Genomic DNA, 24,124 nt, shown 5'->3' on the forward strand with positions numbered 1-24,124 from the left:
CATAAATTTGGGTATGTTGTGGCCTTCATTTTCATTAAATTCTAAAGAGGCTTTAATTACTTTCTTATTTCTTCCTTGTTCAAGTTATCATTGAGTAGGGCATTGTTCAGCTTTTATGTATATGTGGCCTTTTTAGAATTTTTTTGTTTTTGCTTTTGTTTTTTGTTTTTTTGTTTTGCTTTTTTTTTTGTTGTTGTTGTTGTTTTTTATTGAAAACCAGCCATAGTCCATCCTGATCTGATAGAATACATGGGATTATATCAATCTTCTTGTAACTGTTGAGGCCTGTTTTATAACCAATTACATGGTCACTTCTGGAGAAGGTATCATGAAGTACCGAGAATAAAGTACATTCTTTTGTTTTTAGGATGAAATGTTCTATAAATATCTGTTAAATCCATTTGGTTCATAACTTCTGTTACTTTCTCTGTGTCTTTGTTTCTGTTTCCATGAAATGTCCATTGATGAGAGTGGGGTGTTGAAGTCTCCCACTATTACTGTGTGAGATGCAATATATGCTTTGAGCTTTAGTAAAGTTTCTTTTATGAATGTAGGTGCCCGTTCATTGGGAGCATAGATATTCAGAATTGAGAGTTCTTGGTGGATTTTTCCTGTAATGAATATGAAGTGTCCTTCTTTATCTTTTTTGATAACTTTTGCTTGATGATTTTATTCAATATTAGAATGGCTACTCCAGCTTGTTTCTTCGGACCACTTGCTTGGAAAGTTGTTTTACAGCTTTCTACTCTGAGGTAGTGTCTGTCTTTGTCTCTGAGGTGTGTTTTCTGTATGTAGCAAAATGTTGTGTCCTCTTTATGTGTCTAGTCTGTTAGTCTATGTCTTTGTATTGTGGAATTGAGTCTGTTGATGTTAAGAGATATTAAGGAATAATGATTGTTGCTTCTTGTTATTTTCATTGTTAGAGGTAGAATTATATTTGTGTGCCTCTCTTCTTTTGATTTTTTGCAAGGATATTACTTTCTTGATTTTTTCTAGGGTGTAGTTTCCCTCCTTGTGTTGGAGTTTTTCATCTTTTATCCTTTGTAGGGCTGGGTTTGTGGAAAGATATTATGTAAATTTGGTTTTGTCATGGAATATCTTGTTTTTTCCATCAACATAAATTGAGAGTTTTGCTTGATACAGTAGCCTGGGCTGGCATTTGTGTTCTCTTAGGGTCTCGATGACATCAGTCCAGCATTATCTAGCTTTCATAATCTCTGTTGAGAAGTTTGGTATGATTCTGGTAGGTCTTTATATGTTGCATGACCTTTCTCCGTTACTGCTTTTAATATTCTTTCTTTGTGCATTTGGTGTTTTGACTACTATGTGACCAGAGGAATTATGGAGTTCTGTTGACTTCTGGTATGTTTATGGGCATCTCTTTCTGTAGGTTAGGAGAATTTTCTTCTATAATTTTGTTGGAGATATTTACTGGCCCTTTGAGGTGGGAACCTTTGCTCTCTTCTATACCTATTATCTGTAGGTTTGATCTTCTCATTTGATCCTGGATTTCCTGGATATTTTGGAACTTTTTATATTTTGCATTTTCTTTGATGGCTGTGTCATTGTTGTCTATGGTATCATCTGCCCCTCTGATTGTTTCTTCTATCTCTTGTATTCTTTTTGTAACACTTGTGTCTAAAAAGAAAATTAAATAGATTTAGGGTTTAAAATATAAAATATAAAGAGTAAGTTATAAAATCCACAGACTCAGAGCCAAAAAGTATAAGAAACAAGCCCAGGCAAGTCCAGGCAGGGCAGGGACCGCCCTACAGCCAAGACTGACAGGCCATAAAGATTAAAAAAAAAAAAGGAATATAAGAACCAGCTCAGGCTTCTAAAATCCTGAACGCCCCAGTCAGCATGTACTCTCCTGCTGTGCTCTAATCTCACTGCCATGTTTGAATGAGCCAATCACTTATAGCTGAGCCAGAAATTAGCCAATTGTGTGTAACCGCGCCAAACCCCCTAGCTTTCCCTATATAAAGCCCTGACTTTTGAGTTTCGGGGTCGACTACTCTGTCTCCTGCGTGGGATACGTGTCGGCCCGGAGATCTCTGTAATAGGTCTCCGTAATAAACCTCACCTTTGCTTATTACATCCAAAATGGTCTCTCTGTGTCTGGGGTCCGCGATTTCCCAAGACTTGAGTAAGAGTCTCTCTTTGGGGATCTTTCATTTGGGGGCTTGTCTGGATCGGTGTTTCCTGGGGCACGCCATCCTGAGACTCGAGCTAGGATCTTTCATTTGGGGGCTCGTCCGGGATCTTTGCAACCACCCCTGACTCCGAAGACCCCTTGGAGATGAGTTAGATATTTGTCTGAGTGTTTCTGTGTGAGCGGCGCCATATTGGTCAGTCTGTGTCTGTCTCTGTTTTGGTTCCGCCGTGTGTGTATATATGTGTGTGTCTTAGTACCAGTCAATGTTAAGAGGGTAGATGTGTATTCCTGCCCTGTGCTAGGAAGGCGGACGTGTATTCCTGCCCTGTGCTAGGAAGGCGGACGTGTATTCCTGCCCTGTGCTAGGAGAGTGGATGGGTATCCCCACTCGGTACAGCTGCCTTTGCGGTCCATGAGGATCCTCAGGCCGCAGAAGTGGGGACGCCCTGGGCCCGCAAGCTGCAGCCCCTGGAAGACGTTCCACGGGCAGAGACGAGTCAGGAGAGCCCGACTGTGGGCAGTCAGGAGGACCTGACTATGGTTTTCTGGAAAAAAGGAGATGGAGTGCTCCTTTTATGTAGGCAGGAGTGGACGAGGAATCCCACTTTGTCAGAGGTCGTGTTCGGCTGCCTACTTAAGTATAGGTGCGGACAAGTGTGCTTGGACGTGTTAGTGTCTGTTATCTGTATTCTGTTTCTGTGTTTGGTATCCCAGAAGCAGCTAAGGTTAAGTTACAGTTTGGGCCAGGTACTGAAGGTACCAGGCATCTGTGGAAATTGGTTATAGAATGCTTTGTCTTGGTCTTCTTTGTCTGGTTTGTTTTCTGTGTTATTGTTGAGTGTCTTTTTGGCTTTTGTTTCATTTTTGAATTTGGACTGACGACTTTGTTTGAAATCTTGGACTGACGACTTTGTTTGAAATCTTGGACTGACGACTGTGTTTAAAATCTTGGACTGACGACTGCGTTTGAAATCATGAAACTGTTTGCTTTGTTCATCACAGAGTTTTACTTGGTCCTCTTGGTGCTTAAGTTAAAAGTTAAAAATAATTTGCTTGAGAGAAATTGTTTTCTGCCAGGAGTTTTATCTTTCTCTCTTGAGTTCCTCCCCAAGGAGAGATGCCCCAGGTTGGGGAACAGAGAAGCCCCTAGAATAGTTTCAAAAAGAATCTACAACAAACTGTGAAGAACTTTGTTTTGCCAGTCAAAATTTAGAATTCAGGCTTTGGCTGTGGCCAAGGTCAGGATTAATGTTTTCTTTTCCATGGGCCTTTAGCCTAGTGAGACAGCTTGATGCAGGACTACTACTGCAGTCCTGGTATTCAGAGACACGGAGAGAGCTATAGTTTGTTTGTTTGTTTTTTTATTAAAGGTTGGTACTATAGTATTAACAATCTCTTTATTAGATGTAAGAGACAGGAAGCCCCAGCTGAACTGGTTACAATTATTTTGTCAGCTGCTTAGTATCTAGCACCCAGGTTCTAACCATCTCTCCATGCTTTTGTTATTAGTTGTTACTAGAAGCCGAGTGTCATTTGGAGGCTGGTTCTCTTGAGAGGCAAAGCCACCAACCTGACACTGAAGAGAGGTACTCCTTAAGGGAAAATCTAAGTCCAGAGAGACAGCTGGTAACAGATAGGCTGCCCCTCTGCTCGCCTTTCTGTTTCATAGACAAAGCTTGTGCTTATTTTTACAATGGCCTTTTTGTCCAAAAATGGCCTCCTGGTTTAACTGTGTGACTATTGCTATTTGTCCTCTTCAGTGGACCTCTATTCTCTAGATTCCCTTCTTGTTTTCTCACCATCCCACTTGAGATGCTTGTTAGTTAACTGTTACAGGTCTTCTTTACCACTGAGGAAAGACAGAATCCTACTAGAGGCCAGAAAGAATGTTCAAGACATGGATGGAAGGCCCTCACTCCTGACTGTTGACTTCAATACCCCTGAAGGTAGGGAGTGCTCCGGGTCTGCCCCCAGGCTCCAAGGGTGGGTCTCTGAGGGGCTGGAAAATGCCCCACCAATCTGGCTAAGATAAAGAAAGGATATGAAGAGAAAGTTACAGAAATTTAAAGGGTTAAGCTAAGTTGCTGAGAGTTAGTATAAGTTACAGAGAAAATAAAGTTAAAGTGTGGTTACATAAGTGGACAGCATCTAATAGCTATAGAAGAAGATACAGAGAGACTAAAAAAAAAAAGAAGATAAAAGAACAGGAAGCTAGAGAAAAAGAGACAAAAAGAAGAGGAAGTTAGAGAGCTAAACAGAGATAAAAGACAAAAAAGGAACATATACTGGCCACAGTAGTTAGGGAACCTAGGAAGACAGTACCTGGCAACAGAAGAGAATTCCTGGCTAAAGATCAGTGTGCCTAATACAAAGAAAAAGGACACTGGGTCAGGGACTGCCCCAGAAAGAACAAGAGGGGCCACTGGAGAATCTCTCAGTCCTAGAGTGCTGGCTCTAAACAGAGATAGAAGGAAAGCCTGCCCAGTTGTTTTGTGAATGCGGGGGGCCTAACACTCTGTGCTCCTATGTCCAAATGGTCTAGTGTCCAACAAAAGACCTTGAGTACAGGGGACTACTGGTAACAAACAATACTTATGGACTGCCCGAAGAACAGTGGACCTTGGTGTGGGCCGGTTAACCCACTAGTTCATGGTCATCCCTGACTGCCCCTATCCCTTGCTCATGGGAAATTTGCTCTCCAAAATGGTTTGTGTGGGCTGAATTGGCTGGGTGAGGCCATGTGTATACATATCTACAGACTGTGTATGTGGAGCTTAAGACCTGTCTCAGTGCACCAGTACCTGATGCTGGGAGATGTATGGCTTAGTGCCGTTCTGCCTGGAACACACCGTTCCTGCCAGCCGGGCACTGACAATTATCACCCAATCCAGAACTTAAACTGTGGTAGAGTGGCTGATGTTTTGCCTTTGAATAAAATGTCCCAGAGGATGGGACCATGGTCAGCTGCCATGGACTAGATTCTCCACCAGTTGGGGACAATCTGGTCATCTTGCTGCCCAATCCGGACCTGGAGCCACCACAACACGAGTGTCAAGCACTGGCAGAAGCCCATGGGTGGAGGAAAGACCTCTGCGACTGGCTGATTGACCCGCTGAAAGCCGAGGCTACCTTGTCTACAGACAGGAACAGTTCTTTTCAGGAAGGTCAGAGATAAGTGAGTGCTGCCATGGTGGACAACACAATGTCATCTGGAATGGCTGAACCTCAACCCCCCAGCACATCAGCGCCACAGATGTCTTTACCATCTCTTGGATGCCCTGATGAAGCCAGCAACTGTGAGTATTATTCATTGCCCAGAACATCAGGAAGGAAGAGATTCAGTGGCATGGGGCAGTAACAAAGCAGATAAAGTGGCTCGGAAAATGGCTATACAGGAGCCTATCCTGGTTATAGGCCTACAAGAGACAGCCACTGAGAACTAGGATCGGACTAAGGGATGGCCTCACTTAGAAAAGGCCCAAATTGCTTAAAAGATAAAAGGACAATGATACGCTTGAGGGGAAAGCTATACTCCCCAGGGAACAAAGAAAGACTCACTTTGCCAAATACAGAAATGTACTCACTTAGATAAGAAGCTTGTCCAAGTAGTTAAGGTGTATATAATAGACTTTAAGATTCTAGCCAGAGAGGCAGTAAAAAATATAAGATATGTCGGTAAGTAAATGCTTAACAAGCAAACAGGACAAAGAGACCTAGAGAGTTTAGTGAGAAGTCGAAGTGAACTTCACTGAGATAAAACCAAAAAAATATGATCACGAGTATCTCCTAGTGCTTGTAGATACCTTTTCAGGAATAGACAAAAACTTTCCTCACCAAGCAAGAGATGGCCTCTACAATCATCAAGAAGATACTGGAAGAAATCTTCCCCTGATTTGGAATGCCCAAGGTAATCTGGTCAGACAACGGCCCTACTTTCGTTGCCAAGGTAAGCCAGGGTGTGGCCAAGTATTTAGAGGTTGATTGGAAATTACGTTGTATTTACAGACCTCAGAGTTCAGGACAGATAGAATAAATAAATAAAACTCTAAAAGAGACCCTGACCAAATTGACCATGGAAACTGGCGCAGACTGGGTGGCACTCCTTCCCTCTTGCTCTCTTCAGAGCAAGAAACACCCCTTCCAGATTCAGCCTCATCCCTTTGAGATCTTATATGGAGCCTCAGCTCCTCTGACTGTATTAGATGATGTTATTGAGCCAACATGTCATAGTAATAATGATTTATATGCCAGGCTAAGAGACCTACAGGTGATACGGAAAGAAGTCTGGTCACAGCTGACAGCAGCCTATGCCCCAGGGACCCTCAAGACATCTCATCAGTTCCAGGTCGGAGATTCAGCTACATACGATGGTACCGAACCCAGACACTCGAGCCTCACTAGAAAGGACTGTACCTGGTGCTACTGAGCACCCTGACAGCCATCAAGTCTCAGCCCTCACCAGCCTCGTACTAGCTGTTGGGGCTGAGAGCTGGGACCTAGAGGTGAAAGACCCCAGCTTAGCAGCAGTAACGCCATTTTGCAAGGCTGTACTTAAGATGACTGGTTCAGGGAAAGGTTAGAACACTGAGTACACAGCGGCTGCCAAGCAGGATGTGTTTGGTTGAAGGCCTGGCAACAGGACGACTTCGGTAGAGCACCTGACAATGAAAAAAAAAGCCCCGGGAGAGGTCCCACACCCTGGTGGGGGGCCGAGTCAGTCGTTATGTTCCAAGAAGGTAGCTAGGAAACTTGCCCCCGGGCTGAACCCTTGGGGGGCCGAGTCAGCCGTTATGTTTCAGGAAGGTAGCTAGGAAACTTGCCCCCGGGCTAAACCCTTGCCATATTAGAATCCACCAATTATATCCCTGTAACCATGCATCTGCTTCTGTATGCTTGCTTCTGCTCCCCAAAATCCTATAAAAGCCCATCCTTGGTTCCGTGGGGCGCGCCAGTCCCCCGAGTGACTGAAGCGCCCGCAGGTGCCTGTGCCTGTGTATCCCGACAATAAACCAAATCCTCTTGCTGATTGCATCCTGTGGTGTCTCGGTCTGGTCTTTGGAGTTGGAGGGTCTCCGTCCCGAGGGAAAGTTCTCCCTGAGAGCTTTTCATTTGGTGCGTTGGCCGGGAAAGGAGATCCTCCACCCAGGGACCACCGACCACCCACTGGGAGGTAAGCCGGCCGGCATCTGTCTGATTCTGTCTCGTTCTGCCTTATTCTGTCTGTTCTGTGAGCGCTCAGCCAGGTCTGTTCTGTGAGCGCTCAGCCAGGTTCTGTGAGCGCTCAGCCAGGTCTGTTCTGTGAGCGCTCAGCCAGGTCTGTTCTGTGAGCGCTCAGCCAGGTTGTTTGGAATTTGGGCGGGACGAAGAAGGAGCTGACGAGCTCGGACTTCTCGCCCCGCAGCCCTGGAAGACGTTCCAAGGGTGTTAGGGGCCCGACTTTTCGGGGCCCAATCTGGGAGAGGAGAAAGATCCGGATTAACGGCACCTCTGTCTGTATTTTTGGCTTTCAGAGGGCCCCGGACCTTTGCCACCTCCATCTGACTTTTTGCTTTCAGTTTGGTACCAAAGCCGTGCAGCACGCCTGTCTGTTGTTTGTTTGACTGTTGGTGTTGTTTGTTTTCTCTGTGTTCTAATCTTCCTTAGAACTAACATGGGGCAGTCCCTAACAACGCCCCTAAGTCTCACTCTTGATCATTAGAAAGACGTCCACGACCGGGCACAAAACCAGTCCGTCGAGGTTAAAAAAAAAAAAGGAAAATGGCAGACTCTCTGCACATCTGAGTGGCCCACTTTCAGAGCGGGATGGCCAGTGAATGACACATTTAATAAGATCATTATTTTACAGGTTAAAGATTGGGTCGTCCACGGACATCCTGACCAGGTTTCTTATATTATCACTTGAGAGAGTCTCGCCTTAAACCCTCCCTGGGCGGAACCCTTCGTGGACCCGAATTGGCCTCCCCTCAACCCCCAGCCTGTCCCCTCCGCCCCGCCCGGTCCGCCGGCCACGTCTTCCTCTCTCTACCTTTGTGAAATCAGAGCCTTCTAAGAAACCTGTCCTCCCGGCAGACCCAAACTCCCCTCTCATAGATCTTCTCTCTGACAGGCCCGGCTAAAACGGAGGAGGGAGAGCCGCCGGCCAGATCAGTTGCCGGGCCACAGTCTGATAAGGGTTTCTCCCCTGTCGCAGGGAGATTGCGCAATAAGCGAGAGGCGATGCCAGATTTCAACCTCCCAGGCTTTCCCACTTAGACAGGGAACTGGTGGCCAGACCCAATACTGGCCGTTTTCAGCAGCTGACATTTACAATTGGAAACAACACAACCCTTCTTTCTCCAAAGATCCGGTGGCACTCACCGACCTAATAGAATCTGTTTTACTTACCCACCAGCCTACTTGGGATGACTGCCAACAGCTCTTACAGGCCCTCTTAACCTCAGAAAAAAAACAAAGAGTGTTCCTAGAGGCCAAAAAACATGTTCTGGGAGATGATGGGCGTCCCACCCAGCTGCCTGAGGACCAAACTGAGATTTTAATACAGCTGAAGGTAAGGGACACCTACGCCTTTATCGCCAGTTGCTTCTAGCGGGTCTCCGAGGGGCTATACGACGCCCTACTAATTTGGCTCAGGTAAAACAGGTATTACAGGAAGCAGGGGAAACTCCCTCCGCCTTTCTAGAGAGACTTAAGGAGGCCTACCGTATGTACACTCCCTATGACCCAGATGACCCAGGACAAATGACGAGTGTCTCTATGTCCTTCATCTGGCAGGCTGCTCCAGATATCAGGACTAAGTTACAGAGGTTAGAAAATTTACAGGGCTATACATTACAGGATTTACTTAAAAAAGCTGAAAAGATTTTTAATAAGAGAGAGAATTGAGTCGAATCTTGGCCGCCGTAGTTCAGGGCCAAGAAAGGAAGGGAGATAGGGGGGAGCTCGAAAGGGGCTAAAGCTGGATAAAGATCAATGTGCCTATTACAAAGAGAAAGGGCACTGGGCCAGAGAGTGCCCCAAGAAGCCTGGCGGACCCCGAAAGCCTCGACCACGAACCTCCCTCTTGGCTCTAGATAAAGATTAGGGAGGTCAGGGCCAGGAGCCCCCCCCCTGAGCCCAGGGTAACGCTTAAAGTTGGGGGGCAGCCGGTTACTTTCCTGATAGACACAGGAGCCCAGCATTCAGTCCTCACTCAAGCTTCAGGACAACTCAGCGACCAGACGGCCTGGGTACAAGGAGCTACTGGTGAGAAACAATACCGATGGACTACGGACCGCCGGGTTCAGCTGGCTACCGGTAAGGTGACCCATTCCTTCTTACATGTTCCAGACTGCCCATACCCTCTGCTGGGCCGTGACCTGCTCACCAAACTAAAAGCACAAATTCATTTTGAGGAAAGAGGGGCCCGAATAACTGGCCCCCACGGAACTCCCCTTCAAGTTCTAACCTTTCCCTGAACCAGTCATCTTAAGTACAGCCTTGCAAAATGGCGTTACTGCTGCTAAGCTGGGGTCTTTCAGAGGGATACTCAACATGTTTGCCCTGGGTTCCATCGGGATAGGTGTGAGAATAGGCTTGACTCCTACAAAATGATAGAGACACTGAACAAGGTTGGTTTGAGTCTTGGTTCACTCGGTCTCCCTGGATGACTACCCTACTCTCTGCTATAGCTGGGCCATTACTAGTAATTTTCTTGGCTTTAGTTTTTGGCCCCTGCATGACAAACAGGTTAATTGCTTTTGTTAAAAATCGAGTGGGTGCTGTGCGGTTGACAGTTCTGAGACAACAGTACCAGTCAGTTAGGACAACTGGTGAGACCAAATATGAGACCTGATATCAAAATTCTAAGATTAGAATTACTTAGTAGAAGAAGAGGGGAATGAAAAGAAAATTATACAGATTTAAGGTTTAAAATATAAAATATAAATATAAGGTTTAAAATCCACAGACTCAGAGCCAAAAAAGTATAAGAAACAAGCCCAGGCAAGTCCAGGCAGGGCGGGGCCCGCCCTACAGCCAAGACTGACAGGCCATAAAGATTAAAAAAAAAAAAGAAAAAAGAAAAAAGGAATACAAGAACCAGCCCAGGCTTCTAAAATCCCGAACGCCCCAGTCAGCACGTACTCTTCTGCTGTGCTGTAATCTCACTGCCATGTTTGAATGAGCCAATCACTTATAGCCGAGCCAGAAATTAGCCAATTGTGTGTAACCGCGCCAAACCCCCTAGCTTTCCCTATATAAAGCCCTGACTTTTGAGTTTCGGGGTTGACTCCTCTGTCTCCTGCGTGGGATACGTGTCGGCCCGGAGATCTCCATAATAAAGGAGGTCCATAATAGGTCTCCATAATAAACCTCGCCTTTGCTTATTACATCCAAAATGGTCTCTCTGTGTCTGGGGTCCGCGATTTCCCAAGACTTGAGTAAGGGTCTCTCTTCGAGGATTGTTCATTTGGGGGCTCGTCCGGGATCGGTGTTTCCTGGGGCACGCCATCCTGAGACTCGAGCTAGGTTCTTTCAGTGTCAATGACTCCTGATGTCTTTCCTAGGTTTTATATCTCCATGGGTGTCTCCCTGTGTGATTTCTTTATTGTTTCTATTTCCATTTTTCGATCCTGGATTTTTTTTTCAATTCCTTCACCTGTTTGATTGGGTTTTTTGTTTGTTTGTTTGTTTTGTTTTTTGTTTTTCCTTTTTAAGGTCTTCTGTGTGCCTATGTTGTCCTGTATTTCTTTAAGGGAGTTATTTATGTCCTTAAAGTCCTCTAGCATCATCATGAGTTGTGATTTTAAATCAAAACGTTGCTTTTATGGTGTGTTGGGGTATCCAGGAATTGCTATGGTGGGGGAACTGGATTCTGTTTATGCTAAGTGGCCTTGGTTTCTGTTGCTTATGTTCTTGCCTTTGCCTCTTGCCATCTGCTTATCCTTGGTGTTAGCTTATCCTGTTGTCTCTCTGGTGGTGGCTTGACCCTTCTGTAGCCTGTGTGTCATCAAGACTGGGAGATCAGGACTCTCCCAGTGGGATCTGGTACAGTGAGCTGTGTCGCAGGGTTAACTCAGGGCACAGACAGAAACTGGAAGGATCCTATTCCAGACTGATCCTTGATTCCTGTATCCTGAGGGCTCCATGAGGGTTCCTCTTGGGACAGAAATGTGAGCAGAAATGGTTGTCTCACCTGTGCTCTCAAGAGTATCAACACTTCTGGGAGACCAGCTCTCTCCCAGTGGGATCTGGGTACAGAGAACTGTGGCACAGGTTCAGCTAGATAGAAAACACCAAAGTATTCTTATTTAAATATGATACAATAGTGAACATAAGTGACTATAAAAGTTCTAGGAATCTTCAAGAGCTGATAAACAGTTTTAGCACAGTGGCTAGAGAGGCACCAAATTAAAAAAAAAATCAGTAGACCTCCAATATACAAATGAAAAAAAATGTACAGAGAAAGAAAACAGGGAAACACCACCCTTTAGAATATCCTTAAAATAGAAATAATATAAATAATACTATAAATAGCCTTAAAATATTTTGGGGTAACTATAACCAAGCAAGTGAAAGATTTGTATGATAAAATCTTTTACGTCTTTGAAGAAAGAAATTGAAGAAGACATGAGAAGACAGAAATAGTTCCCATGTTCATATATAGGTAGGATTAACGCGGGAAAAATGGTCAAAAGCAATCTACAGGTTTATGCAATCTTAATGCAAAACTCCAACACAACTTTATAGACTTTGAAAGGAAAATTATTAACTTCATTTGAAAAAAAAACAAATTAATCCTGAACAATAAAAGAACTTCTGAAGGTATCTTTGTCCTTGATTTCCAAATTGTATTGCAGATCAATCATATAAGGTCTTCATGGTATGGGCATAAAACAGACAATCGAATCTAATTGAAGACACAGATATAAATCCTCCTTTTGAGTTGCCTTATCCAGCCTTGATATGAGGTTTTTTTGCCTTGACTCATTGTACCTTGTTTTGTCCTGTTTGGCTCTTTTCACTTTGAGGACTGCTCTTTTGTGAAGAGGAAATTGAATGGAAGTTGATATGGGAGAGAGTGGAGATGGGGGTGGTAGCTAGGAGTGGAAAGAGTGGCAACTGTTCGTAATGTATCCTGTGAGAGAATAGTCTATTTTCTTTTTTAAAACTATTTAAAAATTTAATTAAAAAGAAGTATGAAGTGGTTCAGCTGTGATAAAAACCTTGAAATTCTCTAAGACTTTTTAAAATGGTTTTTAATGAATCTATTATTTATTTACATAACATCCTGATTACAACCCCCTTCCTCCTCTCCTCCCAGCCCCACCCTTACAAATCCCTCACCTTCCATTACCTCCAATCTCCAGTTGAATACCACCCCAACATGGGGCATCCAGTTGCAACAGAACTCAGTGCATTCCTTCCCATTGAGGAACAACTAAGCAGTTCAGCCAGAGGAAAGGGATCCAATGGCAGGCAGCAAAGTCAGAGACAGTCTCTGTTTCAGTTGTTAGGGAGCCCACATGAAGACCAAGCTGCACTCTGATACTAATATGTAGGGGCCCTACATCAAACCCTTGCTTGCTCTGTGAGTCTTTTGGGGCACAAGTTAGTTGACTCTGGGTCTTGGGGAGTCATTGATTCCTCTAGCTCATTTAGTTTTGTCCCCCACTCTTCTACAAGACTTCCTCAAGCACTGCCTGATATTTGGTTGAGGGTTTCTATAACTGTTTCCTTGCACTACTAGATGAAGCCTCTCAGGAGACAGTTATGCTAAACTCCTGTCTGCAAGCATAACAGAGTATTATTCAGAGACTATTTTTGATGCAAAGAAGTGCTTACTGGCAGGAGCCCAGTATAGCTGTCCCCCAAGAGATTCTGCCAGAGCTGGACCAATACAAATGTGGATTTATACAGCCAAACATTGACCTGAGCGCATGGACCCCCATGGGAAAGTTAGTGCAAGGACTCTAAGAGCTGAAGGGATTTGCAACCTCATAGCAAGAACAACAATATCAACCAGCCAGACCCCTCAAAGCTCCCAAGGACTAAACCATCAACCAAAGAGTAGACAGTGGGTACCCATGGCTCCAGCTGGATATGTAGAAGAGTATTGCCTTGTCTGGTATCACTGGGAGGTGAATGCCTTGGCCCTGTGGAGGCTGGATGAACCAGGATAGGTGAACACTAGGCTGCTGAGGCAGGAGTGGGTAGGAGGGTTGGGGAGCACCCTCATAGAGGCAGGGGGAAGTAGTAGGGGATAGGGTGCTTGTTGAGGGGAAGCTGGTGAAGGGGATAACACTTGAAATGTAAATAAATAAAATAACCAATAAAAGAGAAAATTATGGTATCAATGGTTGTCTTTCTTACATGGGATGGGTCTCAAGTTGGGCTAGTCATTGGTTGGCAGTTCCCCCAATGTCTGCTCAACCGTTATATCTATGCATCTTTGGTAGATTTGGATGGGTTGATGGCCCCTTTTCTCCACTGGAATCCTTCCTTAGCTAGAGGAGGTGGCCACTTCAGTCATCATATTCCCTGTTGGTAGGAATCTCAGCTAGGGTCATCCCCATAGACTCCCTGGAGCTTCTCCAACAATCTATTTTTAATTAAAAGAAAAAGCTATAAAGAAACTACCCATGCTACCTATCAATTTAGAAATCTTATTCTTTGTAACATATAAAATCTACTTCATTGTATCTTAATTTTATTTATAATTTTACTCTGCCTTCAATCTTAAAATACTGCAGCTATTTCCCTCATTTTCTGTCTTTTAAAACCCTTTCTATTCTCGTTAGTTGTACTTTATTTTAGACCTTAAATTTTATTCATTTATGCTACTTCCAGTTGCTCATATCTTTCTCGATATATTTATTTTTGCTTTTGTATATACAGCCTTTTCTAAGTGAGTTGTTTTTGCTGGTACACATCCTTTAAGGATTTACTCAGTAAATATTCATGAGTAGTATAAGCTCTCAATCATAATGTATTTAAAAGCACCTTTCCTTTTCACTCATCTCTAATAATAAGTTTAAAGCACATAAACTGCTCTATAAAATGTTTTGACTCCAAGTTTTAAAATAGCCCATTTCCTTATAAGATATAATGAAAAATTAAATTGGCTTTAGACACTAATACAAATTTGAAATAAATGAAAGGCATATATCAAGGCCATATTGCTTAATTAAAGTTAAGTATAAAGGCTAGAGAGGCCTCTATATTTGGTTGTTATGCATAAATTACCAAATAAAAAATGAAGTGACCATGCCTTGCTATATTATATTCTTGTAGCTGAAGAATAACAGATATGTATGTTCATGGATAAAGAAAACATTATATCATGTTGTATCATCAGCAAACTTTAATCTATTCCTAGGTTTTCTAATAGTTACCATTACACCTGATAACTTGTTTTTCCCACTTAAACATATATTCTGTCAACACATAAATATTAAGCTTAAATAACTGCATAATATTTACTAATAAAAATTCCTCAAGGAATAAAATAAAAAACTAAAGTTTGTATACAATGGTAGCGATCATATTTGGTTAACACAATTAGTTATTTTTAGCTTTCAATGCTTTCATCGTTTCTGCCCTGAGGCTTCCTTCTTCTCTGATTTATGTTTGAATGTTAATTTCTTTGTTGTGCCATTTTTCCCAACAACTATTTTAGTGTGAACTTCATTCATGGGTCCTTCCTCTGACAAGGGGTGAAGTGAATCTGCCTTTGTAACCGGTTTCTGACCAAATGCAAAGAACATTGGAAGCTAGGACTTTCCTGATTTCACCCGAAACCTGCTTTGTGACTTTTTCAAGTAGCCTCTAGATATTTCCATCTGATGCCATTTAATCGCCAAAGTTCAATACTCTGTAAATCAAGCTCATCATCTTTTCTCCAAACTACCCTCCCTTCCTTCTGTTAAATCTGTTTTGTAACTTCTGACAAAATTCCCCATTATGGTTTTTAAATCCCAACTCAATTACCATTTCTCTCATCTTAATCTTTCATGCAACAAGAATACAATTGATGAGATTTCTTTTTTATCATTTACTACAATCATCCCTTCCTTTCTATACATTTCTGTTCCTGGCATATTGATTTAGTCACTAACTTACTAACTTCAAAACTCAAAGAATATTTATTAATGGGAAGAGTATGTGTCTAGTCTTGGGTGCTAAATTAGATGGTATCTATCTTAGAGTTTCTATTGTTGTGATAAAATACGTGACCAAAAAGCAACCTGTGGAGGAAAGGGTGAGTTTCACCTTGAGTTTTCTTATGGCAACACTTTACTGAGAGAAGTTTGGGTAGGAATTCAAGACTAGAACCTGCAGACAGCAAGTGAAGCAGACTCAGTGGAGGAGTGCTGATTACTGGCTTGCTCAGCCTGCTTTCTTATACCACCCAGAGATACCCATCCAAGACTCCCTACCCATGTGGGCCAAGCCCATTCACATCAATCATCTATCAAGAAAATATGTCACTGGATATTTGATCTAGGGTTGGGGTATTTTCTCAGTTGAGGTCCCCTCTTCCAAAATGATTCTAGTTTTTGTCAAGCTTACAACCTAAAAACTACGACGTTTGTTTTTTAAAGGACAGGAAATTTTTATGAGTGTCTCAGCAGGGATCGGTGGTTCTCCATGCTTTGGTTGCTGAGAGTTACAAGCCAGAGAACCAAAGTAAGAGGTCTGACTAGTGATGCTTGTGCTACCGGGCTAGTCTTAGAGGGCTTGATAAAGGTTCACCATGAAGCTACATTAGTGATGATGCTGGAGCTTGCATGATCCTTGATTGCCGTGTTTAGCCTTCTAGGAGCCTATTTTCCTCTTCTATACCTGCAGAGCCATCATTACCCAGCATTTAGTTCTTACTGTCCTGAGACCACAGTCAAAGCTCTAGGCTTCTTACTTTTCACAGAGTTTCCACTGTTTTCCTTTTGTTTACTTGTTATACAGCAAGAGGCTTATCGGATTCAGCCATTCCTTCATTGGCTCAATCTATGAGCACCCTTTATTATTAGATTTATATTAGTCATTAAAAATAAAAATTAAAATAATAAACTAGCCTTTGAATATATATATATATATGTATATAGAACATATACATGTATATATGTGTGTGTGTGTGTGTATTTTACTGGATACTATTAAGACTAAAAACTGAGTATTCTAGGCTTTCTAGTCTCAAGACTCCATAAATATAAAAGTCGTGCGTACATGTGGGGAACACCTTATCTATCTCTATATCAAGTGAGATTATTTGATATTCTTTGATTGGCTCACTGATAACTTTAAGGTACCACATGCCTTTTAGTAACAAATCTAGAGAAGTTATTTAAAACAATTTGTGAAGTTGAACAAACCAATCTTTGAAGCTTTCTTTGTCACTGCATGTCATCTGATCTTGTAAGAAGCAGGATACAATTCCACTAATCTTTCATCATCTAGTCGGTACTGACTGGGTGCTTGCTACATGGCAAACATTACTCTAAGCCTTGAGGATACAATAGTGAGTGAAAAAGACATGTCCTCAGCACTGTGGTAACTGTATTTTGAGAATGAGAAAGAGGAAGAAAATACATACAAAACAATGAATAAAAAATATGGTTGTACCTGCCTTTGAAGATGATTTTTGAGCATTTATTAACTTCCTGGGACTGGAAATAATCTTGGTGAAAGGATCTCATGGTGCATTGTGGGAACTGTAGTACATTTGTCATTCCTGAAAGAGAGGGATAAAAGGAATGAAGGAGAGAGAGAGAGAGAGAGAGAGAGAGAGAGAGAGAGAGAGAGAGAACACAATAGCATTACCATGAGAAAGGACACCACAGAAAAGTGAATTCTGGGCCTCAGCAGTCATTGTAGCATCAGGGGACTGGCAGCAAGATAGATCAGCAGTAGCCTTCCTGGGACTTGATTTTCTATCTAAGGTTGTGTTGTTTTCTTCCATTTAGGCCACTGCTCCCCCCCCCCCCAGTTCAGCATACTTTATCACATTAAGTCACTCCTGAGATATTTTACTTTACTAGAACTCCACCTTCCAAATGCTCAAGACATTCCTTTATGTGGTATTCTCAACTTTTCAGAACTGGTTAATAGATCTGGCAGCCTAACCCAGAGCATTGGGAAGGGTTAATCTGTTGAGAATTTTCTTTTATTTCAGAGGTCTTACTGAGATCAATTTTTTCTTTAGTGTGTGTGTGGAGGTGTGTGCCTATACCTACTTATCTTCCTTTGTCTCAACTTCATTTTCTCAAACCCCTGAACTCTAAGGGAATTCTACTTGGTGAGAAATTAAAGACCTGGTCCTCAAAATAGTTTTAAAAAAACACTTAAAAATACAGTATTCTAGCAGTTGACAATTACTCAGGCCTCCACACTGCACCATGTGGGGAGACATCAAAAGGTTGGTCCCAGAAGCTCTGGTGCATGGATCAAAGTAAGATCACTGCAAGGGGTGTATTCAGACACCCGCATCTCAGCAAGTGGAAAACACCTGGAGACTACTATAAAGCATAAAGAGATTTATAATAAAAATGTTGATACTTTCATGCAATGTATTGTGATCATATTCAGCCTCTCTCTCTCCCTCTCCCTCCCCCTCTACCCCTCCCTCCCCCTCTCTCTTTTTCTCTCTCTCCCTCCACTTCCACTAATCCTTTTCTTATTCTTAACTACTGACCTTCCTAGTTGCATGTCTTTTTTGTGAGTTTGTTTTCACAGCTTGTGCAGGTAACAATAGCTGCTATGTATTCATGAGTGCAATGGTCATATGGTATTCAGAATTTCGTGGTCCATGGCACTCCATCTCTTGGTCCTGTAATTCATTTGCAATGTTATGAGGAAATCTTTGTAACATCTTAAGAAATCAATGAGGCTTCACACTTGTGACTTTAAATTTCTTTCTTCATTGGGATGGGTTAAAACCTAAAACTCTATTAAATACAGAATTGCAACAGCTTGTAAATTGCTAATTAGCAGTTAAGCCATGTTAATCAAGGGACAATTAAACCAGTAGAATTACATCCAGATATAGATGTCGAAGTGCTTCTGTCTTTAGGGGTTGAATATGAAAAAAATCTCTCATACTGATTTCAACTCCTAAATTTTAGAACCAGCTGCATTATCATTTATAGATTTTAACACTGATACCAGAAGACTTAAGCAGTTATAGCTCATCAAAAATGCTACTGATTTGTATAAATGCTTACATTTTTTTCATGTGTGCCTATATCATTGCTGACAGAAGGATACAAGTGGTGAGTTCTTCTGGCTTTTCCTGTTTTCATCTATCTAAGAAAGTCATATTCTTAGCTGAGGCCTTCCAAAACTCCATCCTCTGTGTCGTGACAAGTCTGTCTATTGAATTCCAGTTCTCCGCTAAGGTAGCTGTCAGAAATCTCAGAAACTCCCAAGGTATTAACATTTTTCCCACAGTTTGCTCACTTCTTCCATATCTCAGATTAATTCTCTATTATTCAGATAGGTAAAAGCCAGAAAAATATTATCTTTCTAATAATTTTGAATATACCCACTTACAATAGGCAAAGAGATACCTTTTTGGTGCTATTTTTCTTACAGCAGTCGGGGTAGAGCAGATGGCAGTCCTTTATTCATCTTTAACTTGATGTCTGACTGAGTGGCTGTTTTATGCATAGGACACATAGAATCGAAATCAAAATCAAATCAAATCCAGGTAGCACTACGTAGGCAGAGGAAGACATGACCTGTTGACTGTCACACAATCCACAGACATGCTGTCCTGGGCAGGGCACAGGCAAGCCATAGAGATCTGCTTGGCAGAGGATAACACCCAGGCATGGCTGGCCTGCAGCAGGAGCCACTAAAATGTGAGTGTGTGGTAGACATATGGGAGAGAAAGAGGAAGAGAAGTGGAGCAGATTGAGAATTATGAAGAAAGATGGATCTGGAGACTTGAGGGTTGAGAGGACTAGTCTGTTGTGAGTGGCCAGCTGCCCCACCTTAGTCCATGGTGAAGTCACAGCCTGAACTGCTGCTGAAGGGTCCATGGTTACATAGTGGTAGGGGTTGGTGTCAATGTCTGTTGCTTATATTGCCACTAGAGAATATGGGATGTCCCTGGTTGTGACGACTGCCGGGAACCATGTGGATCTTCAAGGGCTGTGTAGAACTGTTCCCACTCCTCAGTGGCTTCAGCACTCTGGACAGCTGTTCCCACCTCTCACTGCCAGAGAGGGGTCCTTGTACCTTGCTTGGTCAGCACAGTAAGGCTGTGGATGAAGGGCGCCCCCCACACCCCGGACCCCCAAGACCGCAGGAGAGCTAGCCTGTGCCATTCATATATTGTGAGGTGGAATGGATGTTGTAGTGATGTCTCACCTATACCCCTAACTATCTGCAGCAGTGAGAAGAGCTGGTTTAAGCAACATTAGACATTAGAGAATATAAACTGGCCCTGTCCCTCACCACCTGCAGCACTCAGGAAAACAGTGCCTGTAACTTGCCTGGGAAGCACAGAAGTGTTGATACTGGTGAAGGGGGAATATCTGAGCCAGCCCTGAGGGTGAGAGCTCAGAAGAGCTGACTTGCCAATCTTCTGCTGAGAAGTGATGTGGATGGGTAATGATGCCCTCCTGCCTTACCATCTGTGGTGGTCAGGAGAGCAGGCCATGGGGGCATAAAAGCCATAGAGAAAGATAGATAGCCCTGCCTCCCCACTGACTATAGCACTCAGCAGAGCAGGACCTGCACCTTGACTCAATAACACAGTGGAACTAGCCCTGATGGCTAAGGCACGGGCGAGTCAGCCCCAAGGGTGTGAGAATGGGAGAGCTGGTCCAGGATGCAACACTGAGACAGTGATCGACACCTTGACTGAGCATTCCAGAGGAGTTAGCCCTAGAGGCATGGGCACAGATGAGTCTGCCCCTAGGGCCTGAGAGCCTGAGAGCTGATCTGTCTCCTTGTACAGCGACATTGGGTGGTCTAGCCAGAGAAGTGCTGGAGAGGTCACTTTGATGGTAAGGATAAACTGACCAGCTCAGCTACCACCCAGGCCAAGATTCAAGGCCCTAGTGGACCCAAGTCACAATCTATATATTCTGCAAATAGTTGGGATGCATGAAAGGCTTGATCCTTCTGACACAGAACTGCTGGGTCTCCATAACACAGTGCAACAACAGAATAACAGGGAGAAGTGTAGATGAGAATACAATATGGATGGTGTCACAGAAGCCAGAAATCCCAAACCAGACCAATAATTCATTGCAATAAACATTTGCAAGATATGTGGAGAGTGGGATATACTGTAGGATACCCTGTGACATATTACAGCTTTCACAATGAGATGTTTTCTATTCTCTTTGTCTCTGTCTCTGTCTCTCTCTCTGTGTGTGTGTGTGTGTGTGTGTGTGTGTGTGTGTGTGTGTGTGTGTATGTGTTTGTATGTTTTGGGGCATGACTGCAAAGGAGAAGGGAAAATATGATGGGACAGGGAGATGAGCAGAATTGGGAAGCATGATGTGAAACTCACAAAGAATCAATACAAAGGTCAAATATATTGAATTTATGATAAAGCCCCTACTTTATTATTCATGGACAATTTTTATAGAGAATCAATACCATGGAAGAGATAGAAATGTCTGCCCTATAGAATCTTTTGATTTGAATGACACAGTCACAATTTTCTACTGACTTTTGGTAATTTTCTAAGAAGTATAAATAATTCAGTCGACCCTAGCAGCACACTAGAAATCTTAACCCTTGGCATGTTGTCTGTTCTTTAGGGACTCTGGACTGTGTCCTTCCACAAGTGATCAAGCTATGGGTCTATTTGTATGTTTCTTGCTCTTGCTGACTGTCTGCCTTCTGTTCTAGGGTCTGGGTACTTTGATGCATGTGGTTGTCATGTTACAGGTATCTTCTATGAGTTTTTCAGACCTTTCATTTCCTTCAGGAACTTGAACAGTGTTCAGGTGGGGCTTGTCTAACACTTTTCTCATGTATATGCTGGAGTGTTAAATATGGATCTGGAAGAATATCTTTGTGTGGTTGAGATGAGGTCTAGCTGTGTCTTGCAAATCTCTGTTTTACCATTTCCAGATTCTGTAACAAATTTTATGTTGAGAAAATCTTAAATATTCTAGCAAGCTTTGCTGGTTTGACTATGTTTTATAACTCTGTAATGTAGGATGATGTCACAGGTGAGGCAGGTACAGGATAGAAGGAGGCCTGTCATTGGAGGAGAAGAAAGGATGGGCGGGAGAGAAGTTTGAAGGAAGAGGAGGAGACTAGGGGAGAGAGGAGGAGACAGGAGGCAGAGGAGAGGGAGAGAAGCCATTGCAGGTGATGTTAAGATTCTGCTCTGTGTATTTACAGGTTGTTATGAATGTTCCTAAGGGATGGATGGTACCGGGCTTTGTATGTTTAAGTGGGCAATTATATCTTACCAATTGGATCTAAGATTATTGTGTTGTGTGTTCTTTTATGAGTGTAGGAAAGCGTGTGGCTGGGATGTGTTTCCGCCAAGATATCTAGCAGATGTCTTGGGGCACCCGAGGTGTAGACCCAGCGAGGTAAAAGACAATGTTACTTTATTATTTTTATATTTTTACAGCAACACTCTAACGCATAGCACTTTATTCCATGAAAAGGGATAAATAAACATTTGAATCTCTTCTTAGGATCTAACATAATCCAAAGTCAACTTTGTAACAAATATTTGATCAATTTCATAATATAAGCAAGGGGCACTGTCTGCCTCACACAGAACATCTATGACAATACACCAAAAGTGGTCAGACCTCTGACCTGTGCTTAGCCCCTATCAGTTTCCTAGAACTGATGAACTCTAACTTACAGAGATGGCCTTTCTAGTTCTAATCAATCAAATAACCAATCATAATAGCCATCTATGCTTTACACAGAAAATGATATGCAATATTTTTATTTAAACTGTTTTCTTAAATCCTAATAAACCATACAATGTATTTGAAATATAACTTATATATTCTGATTTAATTATTAAAATATTAGTATTAGGGCCTGTGAGTGTTCCCAATGTAATCACATCTATTGATGTTGTCACTTCTTGGGTCTTACCTTGAGACTTAAAGGTGTAGCTTTTCCTGCCATTTTTAGGAGACAGTCTCACAACAGATTTCCAGTTGCTCTGGCACTCACAGTCTTGTTGGAGATGGTCTCTAAGTCTTAGGTGTAGAAGTTTTGTTATAGATGTACCAGTCAGTTTAGCACTGAAATCATATATATGCAAATAATATAATATTGACAGAATAGGCTGCATTCATATATTTAGGATAGATTTACAGAAGGAAAGAGAAAGGGAAAGTAATATAATTGTATTTTAATTTTAATAAAGAACTCTGTAAATTACTAAAACTCCTCATTGTTGATGAAAATATTTCGAAGCAACGATCATTATCTGTGAAACATAATTAGCAGTTTGGATGAGAATGCCCCTCATAGGCTCATATATTTTCATGCCTAGTCCCCAGTTGCTGAACTGTTTGGAAAGGATTAGGAGGTGTGGCCTTTTTGGAGAAAGTATGTCACTGGTTGGACTCTGGTTTCAAAAGCCCAATTCATGCTAAGTCTGTCTGTCTATCTAACTATCTATCTATTTGTCTACCTGTCTGTCTCAGGTTGCATGCTGTTATACTCACCAGTAAGATGATAATGGACATTATAATTGTCTCAAACTGTAAGCAAGCTCCAGTTAAATGCTTTCTTTTATAAAGTTGTCTTAATTCTGGTGTCTCTTTGCAGTAATGGAACAATGAGCATGACAATAGTCAGAGGTAAAATGTTTATTATATCAACCCCTTCTCACAAAATTTCAAGTCAAAGTTTCCAATTGTGTTCAGTTGAATTCAATGTATACACTTTCTGAATTGCATCAGCAGAAGAAAATGTTCACAACAAAAAGCTCAAACATGACAGAAATAAGATTAAATACTGGGAACATGAAATGTATGCTCACAGTCATAATATTGTCACATTTTGACAAATTCCACACAAAAAAGTACATGTGTGTTTTCTTGTATCTGTAGAATGTTAGTTGGTTGTTCCCAACACCAAATCTTTATATTTTGAAATCTCAAGGGAGTATTAGTTGTATAGAAGACATTCTATCTTAGGATTACGTGACATTTGCTGTTAGAGTTTATTTCTGATGGAGTGAGGGATAGACAAGAAGAAAAGCTTAATTCAAACTTCTGTTATGCACTAGGTGAAAGAGAAGTAAGGCAGCTCTCTGATATTGATGAAAATTGACTGTTGCATATTGTGATGTTTTGAATAAGATATCTCCAATAAGTCTTAGGCATTTGAATACATTTGCTGGCTGTTTGGGAAGGGTTAGGAAGTATGGTAATGCTGGCGGAAGTATGTCATTGAAGGTGGGCTTTGAGGTTTCAGAAGACTTGTACTATTTCTAGTGTGATCTCTGTCTCTGTCTACGTCTCTGTATTTCTCCATCTTTGTCTGTCTCTCCCTCTCCATCTTCATCTTCCTCTGTCTCCAAACCTCTCTATATATACACACAGGTGTGCACGTATGCATGCACATGCCCCCCCCCACATTATTCACACACACATTTACACACACATTATTCTCACATACACATTACACACACATATTACTTACACACACATTTACACTCACACATTACTCACACATACATTTACATACACATTATTCTCACACACACATTACACACACATATTATTCACACACACATTTACATGCACACATTACTCACACACATTTACACACACATTATTCTCATACACACATTACACACACTCACACATTATTCATGCACACATTACTCACACATTTACACACACATTATTCTCATACACACATTACACACACTCACACATTATTCATGCACACATTACTCACACATTTACACACACATTATTCTCATACACACATTACACACACTCACATTATTCATGCACACATTACTCACACATT

At 42.1% G+C, this 24,124-nt stretch overlaps 1 long non-coding RNA gene across 1 annotated transcript; it reads left to right on the top strand.

Annotated features, from left to right (window-relative positions):
• Positions 1 to 6,664: 6,664 nt before the first annotated feature.
• On the top strand, positions 6,665 to 7,189 carry LOC134479720 (uncharacterized). Its single transcript, XR_010053384.1, has 2 exons — positions 6,665 to 6,894; positions 6,962 to 7,189. It is a non-coding gene; the product is annotated as an uncharacterized LOC134479720 (long non-coding RNA).
• Positions 7,190 to 24,124: the final 16,935 nt, after the last annotated feature.

Source organism: Rattus norvegicus, chromosome 7, assembly GCF_036323735.1.
Source record: "Rattus norvegicus strain BN/NHsdMcwi chromosome 7, GRCr8, whole genome shotgun sequence".
In the NCBI taxonomy this organism is placed as follows: domain Eukaryota; kingdom Metazoa; phylum Chordata; class Mammalia; order Rodentia; family Muridae; genus Rattus; species Rattus norvegicus.